The following is a 21235-nucleotide window of genomic DNA, read 5'->3' as shown; positions in this document are numbered from 1 at the left end:
GTGACAATCATGTAAAGATCTATTGACACATAGCATTAATATTTATAAAGTCTGGGGCCAAACGATACCAAAACTTTTCGTACGATCAGGTTTTCTTGCAATATCAAATTTATGCTGGAAGAAGAAATCCGTGGTAATTTCATCCGCCAGTCTCTATCTTCAAGTGATTCGAAAATTTGTATAAACAGGCTTACATCCGCCTCCACATGAAATGCATGCAATGACATCTAGCATTCTATTAACCCAGGCCGACATCAACACTTGGGAATATCAGAATGCCAGGAAATAGCGCCATCCAGAGAAAAATGGCAGCACTAAATAAGCATGGATGCCAACCACTGGATATCATTCAAAGAGGCGTTACTTCTAGGCAACGATAGATGTCAACCTGATCTATAAAAGGCTACAAGAGGCCAATCATTTAGAATAAAACCAAAACACACTTGTCGAAATTGAAAAGAAGGCGTTCTTGCAATATCAAATTAAAGGGTTTTTCGAATATGCATTCACATGAAATGCATCCAGCATTCGAATTATCCAGCTCTGCATCAACACTTGAGGATATCAGAATGACAGAAAATATCGCCAACCTGAGGAAAATTTCAACACTAACGAAGTAAGGACCCCAAGCATTACACATCATTGAAGGAGGCGTAGCTTGTAGGCAACGATAATTGCATTCAGAATGACAGAGGATAGCGCCATCCAGAGGAAAATTGCAACACGAACTAAGTACGGATCCCAACCACTGCACAAAATTCTAGAAGCCGCTGCCTCTAGGCAACGATAGATGCCAGTTACATGGCCTAAGGCAGGCTACAACAGACCAATTATCTACTTAGCTAGAATAAAATCAATAAAATGATGAACGTAATTAACACAAAAGCTAATCAAGTAACATGGCGATGCCTGTGATACAGACAAAAATTGAATTGTTCTTCATCAGCATATAAAGATGTATGTTCACCTATATACACTTGTCGAAATTGGAAAAATTATGGCATGACATGTCCATTTCCAGTTTTTGGCAAACTGACTTTTCAAGTCATTGTAAACAACACAACACATGATCGTACGTCAAACTGTACTGAGTACGTTTATGCTAAATATGTTAATCTTTCCAAAGGAAATACCAAATGGCTTCAGATCTCCAGGTCAAGATCATGCCAAAAACATTTTCAAAAAAAAAAATCCATCTTCCTATCCCGATAGTCCACGAAAGGCTATCTTTTATAAATTCTTGCTTCTAGATCCGAAAGTCTATGGCAAAATATAATTTAGAAAATTCACCATAAAATCTGGGATAGTCCTTTAAAAATTCACGATTATTAAAAAAATCCCTCCTATGACCTCTATCCCCCAACAAGGTGTCGCAATGATCATAAAATCCACAAAAATATTTCTTTTTTTGTCATTTGAAATCGTCAACTGATTACTCACAAAGGCGAATGTCCGCCGTCAATTTTTGTTTGTTTTGCAAACTATAGCCAACATACATACATATTTTGAAATATTATATTTTGATACACATATTTTGACTATTTAAAAACTAATAATGAATGGTGTTAAATACACATTTATGACAAGCTGTGTGATATGTTTGTTTTCATTTATTCATTTCGTTTCCTTCAAAAACCACACCAAGAAGAACAAGAAGAAGTGTGTCAAAACGTCAACTGAATTGTCTGCCAAATTCAGATGATCAAAAGATTTTTGGAGGGGGTGACAATAGATTTCAGCGTACATAAATTTATGGCTAATCATTTAAGCAAGTGAATATAGCTATTTATATTTCGCAATATATATTTATCCATATAAGCAATAATATCAGTTTATATATAATAGTTGATTGTTTGAACCATATAATGTTTTGAAATGACAATAATATATATATTCAGCTAATATATAATTTTTAATTTTTGATTTTTCAAGTCACTGTAAACAGCACAACAAATGGTCATACGCAAATAATTAATTTCAAAAATTCCATCAACTATTTATTGTTACCGTGTTATGCATAGTAGCTCTCGTAGCCCTTGAAAAATATGCCTAAAAATCAACTCCTTTAGCTCTAAGAGCATTAACAAAATTCTCTTAAAATATTATAAATATTTTGAAATAAATAATAGACAATAACCAGAAATGATAACATGTTACCACAATCGATATTATATGTACAAATGTACATGTGCACATTTGCCCAAGGTCATTTAATTGCCAAATGTTTTAATTGCCTCCTTAAGCAAATATGATGCAATATCATAAATTGGCAGCTCGATACCCTCGCTGTCTTTATGTCTGTCAATTATTTTTTTTTTTGCACCATGACAAAATTCGAATAAAATAAATAAATGACGACATCGGAAAGACCGGTGCTTACCAAAGATCCGCAAAAGATTTCTCTCACGTTTTGTTCTATGTATGGCATAACAGCAGATTAGCAACAGGTAAAGAAAATTGGGAAAATAACATCAACAAAAAATCAAATGCAAATGCGAATGGAAAACACAAAAGAGAAAGGAATGCGAAAGAAAGTGAAAAGAAATGAAATTCGAAAAGAATTTCAACTATTTGATACTGTCAAACTATAGACAGGCCGCTGTCTGCAAATCGAAAAAAAAGTGTTGATGTTCATTGTCAATTTTTAACGTGATGATTAAGGTAGAATGACACTGAACAACGACACTATTAAAGCAATGGCAATTCTTTATAACAATTTTGTCATCATCAGAGAAGATTTTTTAGAGAAAAAGAGCAATGAATTTGTTTGTGGACATTTATGTCACAAAATCTATTTTTGATTACTTCTGGCTGTTGCCAATGTCATCTACATTCATACCTCCATACATACATCAATTTTTATTTGATTGTTCTTTATTGTATTTGCTGCCAATGTATTTATTGTCAATAATAAAAGTAAAATTGGTGTATTATTATGATGGATTGGCCATTAAGTGAGCCATTTTCGGAAATGTATTTTACAATCAATATTACTCAATTAAATTGACATAGAAAATTTGAACATTTCTATCTCATAATTGGAAATGTCATATTCATATGTAATGTTTATACATACATACATATATAAATATGTCTATCATAAAAAAACTTGTGAAAAAAATTGAAATGAAAACAGAAAAATCATTTTTTTTACCCGAATATGGAATTAGAATTATTCGACAAAAGGAACAAGAAAGGAATACAGTCCGACAGCGTTGACTACATGAAGATATGCAAGTGATGCATATTATTACAAAAGGGCTACTATAGAAATTTCTGATACATGCAAGGCTAAGTTTTTCCTGCACAATGACCCAGAATTGCCCTCTCCCTACAAACAGCAGCAAAAGCAACACTTGGGTACTAAAGACAACCATTAAGAAACACATGGTACGATCAGGAGTGTCGTAATGGTACTGATTTGAAAAATGCAGCATATATGGCAACCCTGCAGACAGTAGCGAAACAGAAAGAGAATTATCGGGAGAAAAGGAGAGAGGATAAAATCGGAGTACATCGAGATGTATAGGAGTTAGAACGAAGTCCGGAAATTTTACCAACGAGTAAAACACCAAACCGAAGACTTTGGTGCAGGCACATCTTCCTGTAGATATGAAGAAGGAAACCTGGTGACATATACAGACAGCGTGTTGAAGATCTGGAAGGAGCATTTTGAAAAGCTTCTGGTATCAAATAGTGGCGGTGAAGAAGATACCCCAGAACCAATAAGAGATGACGGTATAAATTGTATACCACCTAGCCAAGATGAGGTCAGAATAAAAATCAATCGGCTGAAGAATAATGAAGCAGCAGGTGCCGCTAGAATACCGAACTATTCAAGGCCGGTGGTCAGATGCTGATGAGTAGCATGCACCAGCTCATTTGTACAATTTTGCTGGAGGAATGCATGTCCAATGATTGGAACCTCAGCATCCTGTCTCCCGTGAACAAAATAGGAGACAAGACAATATGTGTCAATTATAGAGGAATAAGTCTTCTTCCCATCGCATATAAAGTCTGGATAGCACTTACTGTGTGAACGACTGAAGCCAATGGCTATTGTCATTATTGGACCATATCATGAGGCTTCAGACCTGGAAAATCCAACATTGACCAGATGTTTACTCTGCGCCAAATTCTGGAAAAGATCCACGAAAAACACATCAACACATTCCACCTATTCATTGACTATAAAGCCGCTTTCGACAGTTCTATCCGTTCAGAGGTGTTTAAAGCCATGTCTGCGTTCGGCATTCCTGCAAAATTTATACAGTTATGCAGGATAACATTAACTGGCACAATATCAGCAGCAACATCCTGCTGTAAAAGGTCATACGAGAGGCAAAGCTGAACAAAAATGGCAGTCTGTACACCGAACAACTCATGTTACTCGCCTAAGCCGATGGCATCGATATATCGAACATTGCGAGCGGTAACAGCAGGCTTTGAACAAATTGAGAGGGCGTCTGCCAAAGTAGGTCTGGCAGTAAACGGCGAGAAGACCAAGCTGATGGTATCAAAGCGAAAGACGTCCAATAGGCTTGGACCAATGGTACCGCCATAAATAAAACTAATGACATAAAGTATGAAATTCGGAGAAGGATAATGTTGGCCAACAGATGCTGCTATGGTCTAAGTAAGCAGTTTGGAAACAAAGTCACCTCCCGTCAGTCCAAACTCACACTCTACAAGACCATTGCTGTTATATGGATCTGAAGCATGGGTACTGGAGCGAGCAGATGATGCAGCTCTTGGAGTGTTTGAGAGAAAAATTCTCCGAAAGATCCCATGCCCATTCTCAAAAAACGAAACAGCTGATGGTTCACACAGAAGGGAAGGCCACGAATTAGAAGTAAAGATCAAGTGGATACAACATTTCGGAACATGGCCCTTCAAATTGGAAGAACTGTGCAAAAGGCCGATGCGCATTGAAATCTTTTTCGGTTTATGGAACGAAAGTTCTGTCACAAGCCAGCTAAGTAAACAAGTAAGAGTTGCCTGGCGTCTTCTGGCATTTACATTGGAAATTTTAACATATTTCAGCATAAAACTATTGAGCCTAATTTCTCCAGGTTCTCCTGGGATGTTTTGAACATCAGTATAGAATTATTTCCGTTTATTTTATTTTTAAAAAATATTCTTAGAAATTATAAATATTATTCTCACAGGAAAGTTAAAATTTCCGATGAAATATGGTTTCCACCACACACACTCACCCACATTTTACTAGCTGTGAAAATTCTTTTGATTCCATAATTTTACAAATACTCGTATCTTGTGATCTGTCACATTCTTGGTTTTTTTTCTTTCATCCATCATTGTCACTTGGCTAACTTCTAACATCTTGTTCGAATGTGTAAACGAAGCATCAATGATTAATACAACAAACAATGCAAAACGCCATTATTCCATCAACATTTAATAACAATTAAACAACAAAATAAAAGACCCAAAGAAATCATTTGAAACAAACAAAAAAACTAAACAATATTCTATTGTATTTCCTGTTACAAATAATAAAAAAAAACAACGATAATAAAAAATAAAAACTATATTCTAAGAAAATAAACAAATTTTCATTAAAATAAACCACACAAAACAAAAAAAAAGTAAGCCAGCAACAACTATTTGATCGGCAATAAAAAAAATTGGTGACCTTAATGCATTCCTCTCCTCTCAACTCAAACGAATGTCCGTTTGTCTGGTCTTCGATGGCGAGCGAAATGATAAATGAAAGCAGAAATGAATAAATGAATGAACGAGTGGACGTACGAATGGATGGGTGGATGGATGAATATATGGACGTTAAATGAATGAAAGATGCCACACACTTTAGTGACAGCACACTACACTCACAGCTCCTACAACTATAGCTGTTGCCGATGATGATGACAACAGCAACCACAACAACAGCGACAATAAAATGACAACGGCTGCCAAAGAAATGATATCATGGTTTGGTGCAAACTAAAACTGAAACTATGCGAATTGAATGAAATTGGTTTATAAATGAAATTGATTAAAAATGATGAATGAATTGCCAACAACAAGAACAACAACAGCATCAAATAAAGGAAAAGTGACAATATTTATTTAAGTTTATAGAAGTAATATGCAAGAAAGTGTACAATCACTTAGTAACGTCATTAGTGTCGGCATTAGTTTATTCTACTCCATGCGATGAGGGGTATGTTTGTTTTGCCATTCCGTTGGTATCATTTAACGTTTCATCATCAAACTGAGATGACAAGAATGGTTCTGTTTTCGCCGTTTTGAATATATAATGATCGACAACATTCTAAGATCTCCATGACTTTATGTAGCCTGAATTCCGCCCTGTTGCCGTTTCTACGGCATAAGTCTATCACAACATTGGGATATATCGCACTCAATATTCAAGATTTTTTGAACATTTTTAAACCAAATCGCTGTATTTTTATATTTTCTCATTGAGTATAAAATCTCCCTTACAAAATCTATAAATATTTGCCAATTTTGGTACTCCTAATTTTTTGCTATTCTTGGCTCGTTTGTAAACCGAATTGGCTCTAAATTGATAAATTGTGTTCCCATTGAGTGCGGATCAGTATAGTAAGGGGTTTAAATCCCGAACTTGTGCAAATTATCGCAACAGTTGTCCAATATTTGCACCTCTATACACCAAGATATTGGAAATTATTTGCATATTTTGTCAAATTCTATAGACCATGGCTTCCTGGGAAAAAATGTACTCAATACATGGAACATTTTTTAATTTTCCAACAGATCATAATTCAGGTTATTCATTGTCCAGATTCGCTACCATGTGGTGGTCGGATCATAAATGTGATCATCATCGAAAACTGTACACAGAAAATAAGTATTTTCATAATATTATTCATAGTTAATTATACCCTACACAACGATGTTGTCACGGTATTATAACTCTGTGCAGACCCAAGATTTGTAAAACTGCGAAATATTGGTCCTAGCCACCTTTAAGTATGTCGATCGTCATATCTCGACTAGCTGAGTCGATCTAGACATGTGTGTCCGTCCGTCTGTCCATTATAATTTGTAAACACTATACAGACCACAGTTATGGACCAATTGTCATGTAGGACGGGTTCTGGGCACAGAAGACCCCTATTATTTTTGGTAATCACCGGGTGATGAAATGGTCCAAAAACTTTATTTGGGTCGCTCTGGATGACACAATTATGACCCAAACACTACGAAATGTTACACCAGAAAGGGAATCTGAAAGAACAAGCATATCTGTTTTTATGAAGATCGATCAAAATTAAGCGAGTCAATTGAAGCTAGACTTTTGTCTGAAAAATGACAATGTATTCTATGACGAATATATTTACTCCTGAAGGACATTGAACTGAGAACTTTATTGTATATCCAAGAGAAGTTGTTCAGCTTTAAAAAGTAGCACTGATCGCCTTGGCCGGCCCGTCCAACTATACTGCTCGCTCACTGTTTTTTCGCTTTCAATACAAGTACAAATTCTTTTAATCATGAGAAAACCACTATTTATTACAAAAAAAAAAATCATTAATTTCACAACTATTTTCCTACTTCGCTCCATTTTACCAATATGTGTGTTAATTTTTCCTCCCAAGAAAAAAAACACCACCACCACAACCATAATTCAATTTTGTTTTAGTATCGTTCTCCTCCTCTCCCCTTACTTGGTGCTTATTATTTTTGCAATCGTTTCAGGATATGAAGGTCGGTATACTAAAAGGTGGACCTAGAACACTTATGCCCAAATAGCACGATTACGTCTATGGTATTCTCTTTTCGACAGTCATTTTTGATGATGATCACTCAGTTACAATCTCAATTTAGTTCTGCTCAACACTGACCTAGAACCAATATTTCATGGCGTAGGTAAATATAACGGTACCTCCAATTTCCGGCACAAATTAACTTTACGTATTTTGAGGATGGTAAAGGATATAAAAAGTTCAGCCCAGTTCAGTCAATGTTGTCAAATATTTTATACACAATGTCGTCCGTCAAAGTGTAGGGTATACATAAGACGATTTCACCAGGCATAGTTAAAATTATTTGCTCTATTAATTGTGATGGATAGAGCAGTTTTAAAAGCATTTAAAAAATCGTTTGAAAAATTTTAAACAAGGGGCACGTGTTCTATTTTTCCCACAACAACAAAAAATCAAATCAAACTAAACTACTAGACTGGACATTTTGGCACCCATACCACTAATGAAGCAGCAGCTATTGAGGAAAGTCATCAACAGCAACATCGTGATCATCAACGCAGACATAAAGACAAATTTATTTTCATTATAAATCAATTAAGAATTCTAAAGTAGCCACAAGACACGCAACAGATCAAAAGATTGGAGCAGAATGTTCGTTTTCTTTGTTCTTGTAGTCCAACTTCAAAAGGCTATTATGCTTGCAAGTCATAAAAATGTTCGAAAAACTAAAAAAACCATATAGTTTTCTTTATTTACGAAATAATTAGGTGGAAGGTATCAATTTTAGATCAAGCTATTTTCACAGCGATTTTTTTTTCATTTGTGGCGATTTTGTTTATTTTTAGTTCTTGATATTAGTTTTTTAACACATTTGTCTACCATAGTTTTTTTCCTCATTGTTATTTAGCTATTCATTAAAATGTATTTTTTTATTTTTGCTTTTGATTTCTTCGCACTTAAAACGAGGTGCCGAGTTGTTAACATTTGATTGGCATCATCCCATCGACAAAGGTTATCATCCACTATCAGCACACCATCATCATTTTAACAACAGCGAAGAAAAATCAAACAGAGAAAACGTTTTGTGAAAACTATTTAAATTGAATTCTTTTAGCAAAAATTTTTTGTTATTAGAATTTGTTGCAGATTATCACACTTATTTCTTCAAAGAATTTTCTTTTTAAATGAAATTATTTTATAATTTAGAATTGTATACAAGGATTTTTGTTAACAGCTAAGAAAAACATTACATCATCTTAAAATTTATTTAATATCTTCCAAGAAGTATAAATTCAATTGTTTGAAATGATTTTTATTTGAAAAAAACTTTTATAGTCTATAAAAGTATTTATAACAGTTTTCTAAAAAACATTTTTTATTTCCCGCCTATGATAGTACTTAAAAAATATTTTTTTAAAAATCTACACTTATTACAGTGTTTGAAGTATATTTTTTTGTAAGTCCTCGTCTAAGATAGTCCTTTAAAATATTTCTGATTATGAAAAAGTATTTTGAACTATATATCCTTCTTCGAAAAATATGTAAAAATAAACCCATGTTTATTACTTATGATAAAACTTCAAAATAAAAACAAATTAACAATCCACGCCATTTGTAAAAATCTTTCAAAAACATTTAAAAACTTTCCTTTCCAAAAATATTGTAAGCCAGTGGATACGAAATGCTGGACTTAAATTGTTAGTGGCAAATGTCAATTCTGTACAAATTTGCGGGACATTTTCTCCATATGTATTCATATGTCCGAATACATACTTCACTTACTTAGCTTGACAAAACTTTCGTTCCACAAGCCGAGCTTACAAAAGATTTCTAGGCGCGTCGGTCTTTTAGGCAGTCTTTCCAATTTGAAAGACCACGTTCGGCAATGTTGTCTTCCACTTGATCTTTCCATCTAATTCGTGGTCTTCCCCTTCTGCATGAACCATCAGCTGGTTCGCTTTTATATGTCTTTTGAGCTGGGACATCTTCATCCATTCTCTCAACATGGCCTTGCCAACGTAGTCGCAGCATCTCGATACTTCTAACAATACCGATATTCGAGAATAGATAGTGCAACTCATGGTTCATTCGATGGCGCAGATCAGTCCATAGTTCTTTCGGAGAATTTTTCTCTCAAACACTTCAAGAGCTACCTCATCTGCTTGCGTAAGTAGCCATGCTTCTGATCCATATAACAGCACGGGTAGGATCAGCGTCTTGTAAAGTGTTTGGTCGGACGGGAGGTAGCCTTGCTTTTGAGTTGCTTGCTCAGACCACAGTAACATCTGTTGGCCAACACTATCCTTCTCCGAATTTCAAAACTGATGTCATTAGTTTTATTTATGTCGGTACCAAGGTTTATAAAATCATTGACTACCTCGTAGTTCCACAGTTGGTCCGAGTCTTTGGTAGACTCCTACTCAATTTGTTCAAAGGTGGCTGTTATCGCTCGCAATGTTCAGCCCATTATATCGATGTCGTCGGCGTAGGCAAGTAACATATACTGTTTGACGTGCAGAGTGTCATTTCTGTTCACATTTGCATCTCGTATGACCTTTTGCAGCAGGATTTTGAAAAGGTCACACGACAAACTGTCATCTTGTCTGAATCCTCGTTCGGTATTGAAGGACTCCGAGTTATCCTGCATAGCCGAAATTTTGCAGGAATGCCGAACGCCGACATGGCTTTAAACACCCCACAACGGATAGGGCTGTCGAATGCTGCTTTATAGTCGACGAATAGATGAAATGTGTCGAAAATCTGGTCAATGGTGGATTTTCCAGGTCTGAAGCCGCATTGGTATGGTCCCATAATGTCATTGACCATTGGCTTGAGTCGTACGCACAGCACGCCATGCTATCTGTATATGTCACCAAATTTCCCTCTTCATCTCTACAGGAGGATGTGCATGCACCAAAGCCTTCGGTTTGGTGGACATTTTTGCTGGAAATTTTACCAACGTGTAAAGGTAAAATTTCCAGGTTTCGTTCTGATTCCTGCACATCTCGATTTGCCCCCGATCAAGTTTTTCTTGTTCTTCTTTCTTTTTTCTGAAAACACGTTTCTCTTCTCTCATTTTCTCCCGATAATTCTCCATCGAATTGCGTCTTACTACTATCTACAGGATTGCCCTCTACGCTTCGTTTTTCACATCAGTAGCATTACGACACTCCTGATCGTAACATGGGTTTCTTGATGGTGGTTTTTGGTACCCAAGTGTTGCTTTTGCAGCAGTTTGTAGGGAGTGGGCAATTCATTGCCTATGTGCTTCTATACTATTATCGGGACAAGAAGTGATTTTGTCAAGCAGGTGGGTAAGTTGAACGGAGTAGGCCTCGGCTACCTGTTGTGTTTGCTGCTTTTCGATTTTCCATGTTACATTAGATCGCACCTTTGCTGCTACATTAAGGCCGGTGCGAACCTTGGACGTCACAAGGTAATGGTCCAAATCGATATTCGCTTCTCGTATCGATCGAACGCATAAAACACTGAATGAATGCCTTCCGACTATCACAACATGATCAATTTGATTTCACGTTACTTGATCAGTAGAAATCCATGTGGCTTTGTGTATATCGAGATGCTTAAATCTGGTGCTGCTAACTACCATGTTTTTTGCTGACGCGAAGTCAATCAAGACGAGGTCTTTTATTCTCCTGTTAGCCACAATAATGACGTCATTGTACCTCTTGAGTACATCCGCCAAAGCGAGAACTGCGCCTGTTCTGTACAACGTGCGCACATTCCAAGTGCAGATTCGCAGATCGTGGTCCTTTATACGTGGTTCGGTTTTATTTTGTTTTGCTTTTTCATTGTAAGAGGGGTTTTCCCAGTATGGGCAACTAACTCGACCTCTCAACCCATTTTTTATAGTTCTTATGGGTGAACTCGCGTACATATCAGCTCACTATTTCAACGGGTGATGAAAGTAGCTACCCCAGGTGACACCGTGGGAAAATCAGTGTCCACAATTGATGAAAGAGGAGGTATTGCTTAGTATCTATCCACATCATTCCATTTTAAAAATACACAATATTAAAAAAATCGAAAAACATTTTTAAAAACCACGTCTGGACCTTTGATTGATCTAAAAAAATCTGATAACTATCCTAAATCCTATGGAATTCTCTATATTAATATGAACTACAAAACGTAATTATCATTCAAATATTCATTCTTCGAATTGATAAAACCTTGGAAAATGTCACTCCATCTCCCTTGAAAACAAAGTGATTTTCAAGATGTCTCATGTCAATCAAAGCATTAATTCAAATTGACCCAATTAATGACATTAAATTCAGACACATTTATGTTCGTATGAGTGTAAATTTTAAGAACTTCATTTTTATGGAATTATTTTATATTTAATTAAGTCAATTAATGTATCCATCGAGCCGCAGACTGCGTGCGTGTGTGTGGCGCATCATTGTTTCGTTGTGTGTGTGTTCTGTGTTATTGTAATTCTGGTGTTAATTTGATTTAATTCTGAAACATCCATTCAGCCAGTGAATCTGTCTGTCCGTCCAACCATGTCCATGCTTTGTGGCCATAAATGCCATTTACACAATGTGTTACAACATTTGGAGAGGAACAACGAGGTCATGGTCGATGAAATTTCAATTGTCGGCGAAAAAAAACAAAACTGACAATGTTGACACATTGTTTGGAGGGTTTATTAACAGAAAAAGTTCAATAACAAAACTAATGAGGCGGGTTATACAAATTTACAAAATAAATTTGTTAATTTGCCAAGAATAAAAAAAAAACAAAATTGTAAGAGAGGGAAATCATCAGAAATTTATTTCCGACAGAAGGCAAGGCAACCCAGATACCCCTATCTGGGTGGCATTATTGATTTTACAAAGACATATGTAATTTCTGTATTAAATATACAATTTCTTTAGAAACCTATATGTTTAATTTCCATGTTCAAGAGAATGTAGTAGAATTCTTCCGATGCAACTATAAAATTTAGCAAATATTTTAGACCTAACCTAATATTTGTTTTTGGTAATCTTTTTTATTGTTTGCCATTTTTCTTTCAGATTTTCTGGTAAACAAAATAAAGTATAAATATTTATATACAACATGTTGCAAGGCAACGCTAAACAAGTTGTACAGCATTTGTTGTATTTTTGTCATTTTATAGAAATATATCCATGCGACTCATACCAATTTCGTAGAAATAAAAATAAATGTCAAAATTATAACATGTTCTGCAGTGCGTCTTCACCCCACACTGAATTTTTATCCTATACAATTTTTATGACTGCATTAACAACAGAGTGAATCATCCGGCTGGTGAGTGTGAGTGAGTGAATGGGAATACAAATGTGCAATTTGCCGGTTATTCTCTGTATTCGTAAATAGAAGAAACAAATTGTGGCTAAAACAATAAAATATTTATTTGTGTTTTTTCTGTTGTTGTTATATGCACACTGTTTTGGCCTAAAACAAATATAAACAATGACAAACAAGTCAATACAAAGTAAGGCAAAAACTAATAAATATTTAATTTAGTTTAAAAAACTAGCGTTGGAAATTATTGCTTACTAGCGTTATAAATGGGCTAACCGCCATGAATGCATTGCGCCTGCTGGGAAATTCAAATTTATGATTAATTTTTACAAAATAAATATTTGTAAAAAAACTATCTAAAAACTATGAACTATAGGACTTTACTTAACTGTTTTTGCTGTATTGCGGATGAATTAAAACTCCCCAACCAACCTCCCGCAGTTTCTGGCGAGTCACTGTAGATGTGTGTGGTCTAGCGTTGTCCTGGTGGAACACCACACCTCTTCTTTTGGCCAATTCTGGCCGTTTCTGGTCAATTGCCAATGGATTAAAATAGTTTTATGGGGGTCGATGGGTAAACACATTTTCTCTTTCTTTCTCCTTACGTCAGCCGTTTTTAATGGTGAATTCTCAGTTACGCTCGCACACACTTGCTCTCAATTTAATTTTGGCCAACACTGTTATAAATCCAATAGCAAGCGAATGGAATGTGCGATTTGCACCAAACCTTGCACAACCTGTTGTCTTTACTCCGAAGATGGGACCCATTGGACCATTCATTCTGGTGTTTCTCCCACAAATGGTAAAAATTCTCAATATTTATAAATCGAATCTTAAGCGAACGAAATGTCCAATTTGGATCACACCTTACACAACTTATTATCTTCACAAAGCCTAAATCATGTTCTCCCCCAAGAAGGGTCAGTATTTTTAAACATATATTTTTTTTACTTGAAACAAATTAAATAAACAAATCTAAACCCTCTTTAATAAAAACATACCATATATAATTGGTCCAAATGCAATTTTTAAAGTAATGCCAACTATATCGGAACAGTTATATTTAAATATTTATAGTGGCCTATTTATCCATATATTGTCGATTATAAACATCGAATTTTTTATATATGACGACAATCGTGGCGATGTGGGATAAAGTTACATTTTTGATGATGATCGACATTAAGGGAGCAAATGAAGCAAATCGTTGATATTGTTTTTTTTTAGTCGCTCTATAGACCACATTTAAAAATAATAAAAATTGTCATTCATTCTCTAAGAAGACAGGGTTTAGAAAAGTCTAAACATATGGCAGAGGATCGTTTGCCCTATTTTGATACACATGATTCTATATATTCAAATATTGTATATTAATGATAGAGACTAAAGTATGCGCTACATCCAGTGTAGATGTGTTGGCTTTTACAATTTTGGCATTTTCAGTTTACTTTTTTATTTCCATTATTTATTTAAAACACAATATTTTTTTAATAATGACTATAGCTTGTATTTTCTACCTCCAATTAGTTATGGAACTATTTACTCTTCACTCATCACGTAGTGATGTATCTGAACCACTCAATTTATTTAACACGAAAATAAAACGAAATCGCTTACATAAATTTGCAAATAACTCTTTTAAATGTAAATTCGTCTTCTGCTTAACAAACATTTACGCGAGTTGTTAAATTGTACAAACAATCACACAAACACACACACCTAAACAAAACAATACAATAAATTTCAATTTCAATGAAGCAGGCTGACTGGCGTTAAATGCCTACAGCAGTCGCTTTGAATTAAACGACCCACCGACCAACCTAGCGTTTTTCTTTTTAGTAAATCTACTGACAAACAACAACAAAGTAAAACTGCATAAATCAGCGGCATAATAAATTGGCAAAATGATTATTTGGCGGCTCTTCGTGTTGTTGGCGGTGATGTGTGGCCCACAGTCAGTCAGACAGACATTTAAACAATTGAAGTGTAATCGATTAATAACTGTGCCAACAAATTTAACTGCAAAAATGTTCGACAACAAAATGCAATTAAATGTTAAAACAACAAGATTAGTTATTGTTGTAATTTGGCTAAAGCGCATGCGTAACACATTTAGCACGAAAAACTTAAAAGCAGTCAATCAGAACTGCATTTAATCTGAGAAGTAAAAACGATGCCGCCATCTGATGCCAGTCAGACAGTCAGCCACTCAGATAAATAGCTTAATCGCCTAAAGACAACATCAACAACAACATCAATTGATAATGATCAGATCCGACCAAAGCGTTGTTGATGAAACACGTTATCATTAAATATTGATTCAAAAACCTCAATGATTAGCTTGAAATGTCATTTCCGTTACTCAACGCCAATCGTTTTCTGGGAGGGAGTGAGTTTTTGATATGCCAGAAAAGAGGGGGTGAGAGCAATGAGTAAGTATGGAATATTTTTTTTTATTATTTGTTGCAATATATACAACGCAATCATACCAAAAACGTGATAATTTTACTTAGCATAAAATTGATTCACTTTTTAGCCATAAATGTCGAACAATTTCTGGCATTAGTCATTACCAGCAAATTGGGTTACACATGTTACAAACAGCGGGCTATTTCGATCAGAGATGGAGTGTTTGATTAAACAATGTTGATTTTCTCCTAAAAACCTATAAAACTGTTTAAAAGTCCCTGCTTAATCTACTTTTACTAAACTGAACTCATGAAACAAGATCACACGAAAAAAGGTTAACAATCACATTTATAACATTTAAAAACTTACCTTTGATGTTATATTTGTCAAATCCAAGTCTGTTTCATTTGTTCTCTTCCAAAAAAGACTGAGAGAGAGAGCGAGTGAGTGAAGGAGAGTCGAAAGGTAAACAAACACATCGACCGGCCGAGAAAAAACAAAACGAATGTCAACAAGAACTTCAACTTTCGTTTACAATTTACGACGGCACATCCACACAAAACTATTCAATAAATTGACAACAAATGATTAAATTATTAACTAATAATTAATATTATCACAATAAATCACAGTTTTATTAAAAATTACACATTTTTATCACAAATTTGCAAACATTTGACGCGAACGAAGTAAACGACAACCGACGACAATGAAAAACAAAACAAACTGAAGACAAAAAAGAAAATAGAGTTGCCAAATGCGAATTATTTAGAAACTAGTGTTTGCCAACCTAGAAAAACACTTGGGGAACACATTGGGGACGTATTCCTTAAAAATTAGAAATGTTTAAAATGAATCAATGGCTCGGAACAAAATACGAAATATATTGCATATGCAAAGACGAAAGCATAACAATGATTTATACCAATTTAGATTAGGTGAGTTTACTTGCGGCAAGTCTTTGTTTGTAGGAGAGAGGGGAATAGAAATGGAAAAAACTGCTCGTACCGCAATTTTCTGGCAATTCGTTTGTGTATTTCGTATTTGTTGACATTTTATATATATATTTATATGTGAAAAAAAAAGAAAACTATTTAACAAATAAAGAAGGACATATTTTTGAAACCGAATTGCCTTATATAGACGCCAGATGCTAGATGATTTCGACCGAGCTGTCAAAATGCTTTCAATTTTGACTTTGTCGTAGGAAAACGTAAACCAAATATGTAAAAAAAGTGTGAGTCGTTGTTGCCGACAGATATATACCCTAACCCTCTGGAGGAGGAGGTCTTCGGAGTTATAGACTCCTTTTATTATTCTTTTTATATAAGGTGTATGTTTAATTAAATATGTTTCGAATTTTATGTGGATCGAATATATAATATTGACCCTTATTATATGATGTTCCAGAGGAGAGGGCAGACCGATCCCACCTTCAGACTTGATCTAGGCTTCTTAAAAATAATAGGTTGTGCAAAATTTGGTTCATATCGGGCATTCCATTCGCCTAATATTGGATTTATAAATATTGAAAATGTTGACCATTTGTGAGGTAGCTACCAGAAAAAGTGGACCAATGGATCCAATCTTCCTACTTGATATAGGCTTGGTAAAAAAATTATTGGTTGTGTAAATTTTGTTCAAATCCGGCATTCCGTTCGCCTAATATTGGATTTATAAATATTTTAAATGTTTGCATGCTATTATACAATTTTTTGCACAATTTTGACCATTTTGTGGGGGAGGTACCAGATGAAGTGGACCGATATTCCCCATCCTCGAACTTAAACTAAGTTTGGAAGAAAGTTTGGATGAAATCGATTATTACCTTCGAATGCTATCGTGCGCACCAGCCAGACAGACGGACAACGGACGGGCGGACTTACATGTGTAAATCGACTCAAAACTTTCTGAAGTGGGTTTGGTATAAAACCAATATTTCGATGAGGGACATTTCACCGTATCAAAGTGTATATACCCTCATTAGGCAAACGGCTAAGGGTATATAAATTGAAAATATGGGGATTTTCTACCAAAATTACCGATAAAATTAGCTTCTTACATAACCTGTTTAATGGACCTTGGTATAGTCGAACGGGACCAGTCATATGGTACCCCACACATCTACCTCTGGAATTTAAGTTACTTCAATGCTAATTCTATTGCCTAGACAACATTTTAGATAAGTTCAAGTGTAGTTTTTGGCCAGAACCGAACCTACATGTTATTGATCAGCGTGAACTTTTTATACGCTCCACTCCAATCTGCCTAATTACAAACAGTATCGGAATAGCCAGACTGGAGAAGAACCGAAATGACGGAATTGACACCAAACGGGGTTTTTTAAACATCAATCCCCTTACAAATCTGGTTCATAGTCTTCCTAGAAAATATCAGCCATAAGCGTTACCACAAAATGTTTGATATTTTAATGACCCGAAACGAATTTGCCGTAATTTAGCGTATCGAGCTCGTAAAGGGATAAATTACATCATTGTAAAAATGTCTGCGTTTTAAAATACGATATTTTATTATAAAATATTATCTCACAAAAACGTTATCCCTGCAGATGGTTGACGATATCAAACGTTTAATAACCAAATTTAAATAAATAATACAAAAATTAAATATCCTTTACTGACCTTAAGCCTAATTATATTAAACAAAAAAAAGCTCATTGAGTAGTGTAGTAGTCATTTCAAATGTCCATCCCCGCGTTTATTAATCATTCTTCCGCATATTCTTCGAAAAACACACACACACACACATTCTATTGACGCATTTATCATTAATCGTAATAGAATTTGACATACAAAATTCCGACTGATATTTACATGGAAATACACACAATTTCTAGAATTTACAAAATCATAGCCAGAAAATGAAATAGTTTGTCTATAGTGGAAAAAAACTGCAAAAATTAATCATATTTTTTCAGCATAATATTATCTGGACTCAACGTTTCTTAATTATTCGTCGTTGAAACAGTCCATCAATGACGTCTCCATTTGAATTACACATCCAATTTATTTGTTTATTTTTTAATGTACATTTTATCTAGTTATGTACACTCGTATAAAACTGTAATCATAACGGTGCTGATCTTTACAAAACCACATTTTACAAATCCCCGGTATCGTCTAGAAAACAGCAACAGGTAATGTCATCAGCAAAACCCAACGGTTTCGATGCAGTCTTTTCTCAGGAAACTCTGAAAACGTGCAATTTCCATAAAACCAAAGATGATGAATAAAATGTCTGTCCGTTTGTCTATCTGTCGCATATCTGGGGTTAACAACAACTTAATATTACTCAGTCTCAAGTAGGGGGATATGTAGTTGAGTACTTATGCAAATTTTAATGGTTTTCATTCACAATAGTGATGTTTTGTTGTTGTTATTTTTATATTCTTTCAATACAACAACTTGTTGTTGTACAAGTAATTCCATTAATATCAAATGTACCGTTTTATACATTATTCATTTATATTTTTTATTAAGGAACTACATGAAATAAATATTCAGTTAGCTTCATTCACAGTTGCTGATGATGATGACCCATGAATGATGACGAAATTTAAATATATTGAACGTGATGGAACTGTTTGGAAAAATATGATGATATGCATGTGACATCATATTATATATTAAATTCGATGTTTCGTCATTGCAATTTCATGACTCAGCCAGAGATATTGTAACTGTTTTGAATATTATTACACATATTTGTTGCTAGCATATTTATATTTTAAGAGATATCAGAGCCATAAGGGAAAACATTTAAGGAATAGTTTTCCTTGGATTATTTAAGGTATGAGCGTGGATTACATTTTTTTCAAAAGCTGTTAGTGGAGAATCTTACAGAAATTTTTTCAAGTGCTGTCAGAGGTAAAGGCGTCGATTTAAAGAAAAGAAATGTGGACGTGGATTTGTTAAAGAATGTTATTTATAGGATTATCAGTTCCTAGATGTTGGGATTTTAAATATTTGTGGAGGTATATTTTTCTTCGGCTGTCGGAGCCTAGAGTGTGGATTTTAAAACATTTTGGAAAAATATTTTTCTCAGGATTAACAGAGCTCCGAGTGTGGAATTTTAAAGATTTTTCATAGACTAACAGAGATACAAGCGTAGAATTTTTAAGGACTAATAAATAGGACTTTTGTTTTTTTGTGATTTTTATTTTCTTTGGTCTATCATAGCCACACGTGTGACTATGGTGGGACCAACTGAGCCATAAACGGGATTTAAAAAAAATGTTCCCTATGACAGAGTCAATAAGAAAATATCGAAAGTCTTCAAGATAAATTAAAAGGCTTTGAAGAGTTTCCAGAAGGCCTCTCGGGACTTTCAAATAATATTTATAGAAGGCTTATGTTGTCAGGGAATTATGGTTTTGTGTGGCCAAAAGAGTGTGTAACGTCGCGAAATATTGAATCTAGTCACACCTTTTAGTATATAACATAATATATCGTAGTAAAAAGTAGTAGATTCTTGCAGTACGGGAACATACCAATAATTGTATACCCTACACAACAATGTTGTGAACCAATTATGGATTTGATTTTGGCCAAAAAAGACCCCTATTGTGTTTTGTAATAATCGGTTACAATTTAGGGGATGAAATTAACCAAAAACGTTTTGTCTTTTGTTCTGGTCGCTGTAGAGACCACAATAATGACCCGAACATCAGGAAATGTTACATGGGGAAGGGGATCCCGTCAATGATTAAGCATGACTCTTTTCAGTCAATATGTAGCGCATCTAATGGACCCAGACTTTTGTGTGAAACACGCATTCTATGGCGTACATGTTCACTCGTGAAGGGCCAATAGCGAATAACTTGATAGTACATATATGTAATAGGAATGGTTGACCGTTAAATAAATACCAGTTACAGTATGTACTGGAATGTGGGAGTTGTACTTAAATATTTAAAGAGGTCTACGTATTCTGATACTGTTTAGTATCCTATTGTAACAATAGAGGAGAGAAATGTCGCTGTAATCGCTTTGAAATTTTACATGAAGTTCTGATTATGGTTAGGGACGACGTCTATAATTTCCGGTGAGGATCAGATGACATTAGATTGGAATTTTTAAGAATATTTCTGTTAAGACTACCTGAGCCATAATTACGAACATTATATCGGTCTATTATTAGAAGTCCTATCTGACCCATAAATCTGAATTTTTTAAGAATATTTCCAAAAGGTCAATGTTTACAGGAGCATTTTTGTCATTTTTACAAATATTTGTTCTGTTCCCGTACTGCAAGATTCTACTACTTTTTACTTCAATAACGAATTTTCCTTCATGGTATCCAAGAAAATAAAAAAAAATCTTGTAGATTCTAGCAGTACGGGAACAGACAAATTTTCTTCTTTGCATTAGAGCGATTTTTAAATATTTTATCAGTCTATATTCGAAGGCCAAGCGGAACATAATAATTAATTTTTTAATATATTCCTTAAGCCTCCTTTCTGAGTTTTCTATGAACTTCTTTCGGATTTAAGTCCGCTATCAATCGAATCGAGACCTCACTCTATATACATTTGAATAAAAAAATCTATTAACAGCAAATAACGTGTTATGAGTCATTCGTTTAAAAAGGCCTACTTTTTATTGGAATTTTTTTCTGTCGATTTGTTATTATTATTTTATTTGCATACGGCACAATTTCTTATTTAAATACCTATGTACGAACACTTGTTTGGGTATTTTCAAATCAACATCATCATCACTGCTGAAAAAACAACAACAAATTGCCAACATCGACATATTCAAGCCCAATAACTGAATGGTTATCGTATT

Source organism: Musca vetustissima, unplaced genomic scaffold, assembly GCF_032173495.1.
Source record: "Musca vetustissima isolate MV318-11 ecotype Yass unplaced genomic scaffold, APGP_CSIRO_Mvet_v1 utg7685, whole genome shotgun sequence".
Lineage (NCBI taxonomy): Eukaryota > Metazoa > Arthropoda > Insecta > Diptera > Muscidae > Musca > Musca vetustissima.
Note: the sequence above shows the minus strand (reverse complement) of the source record.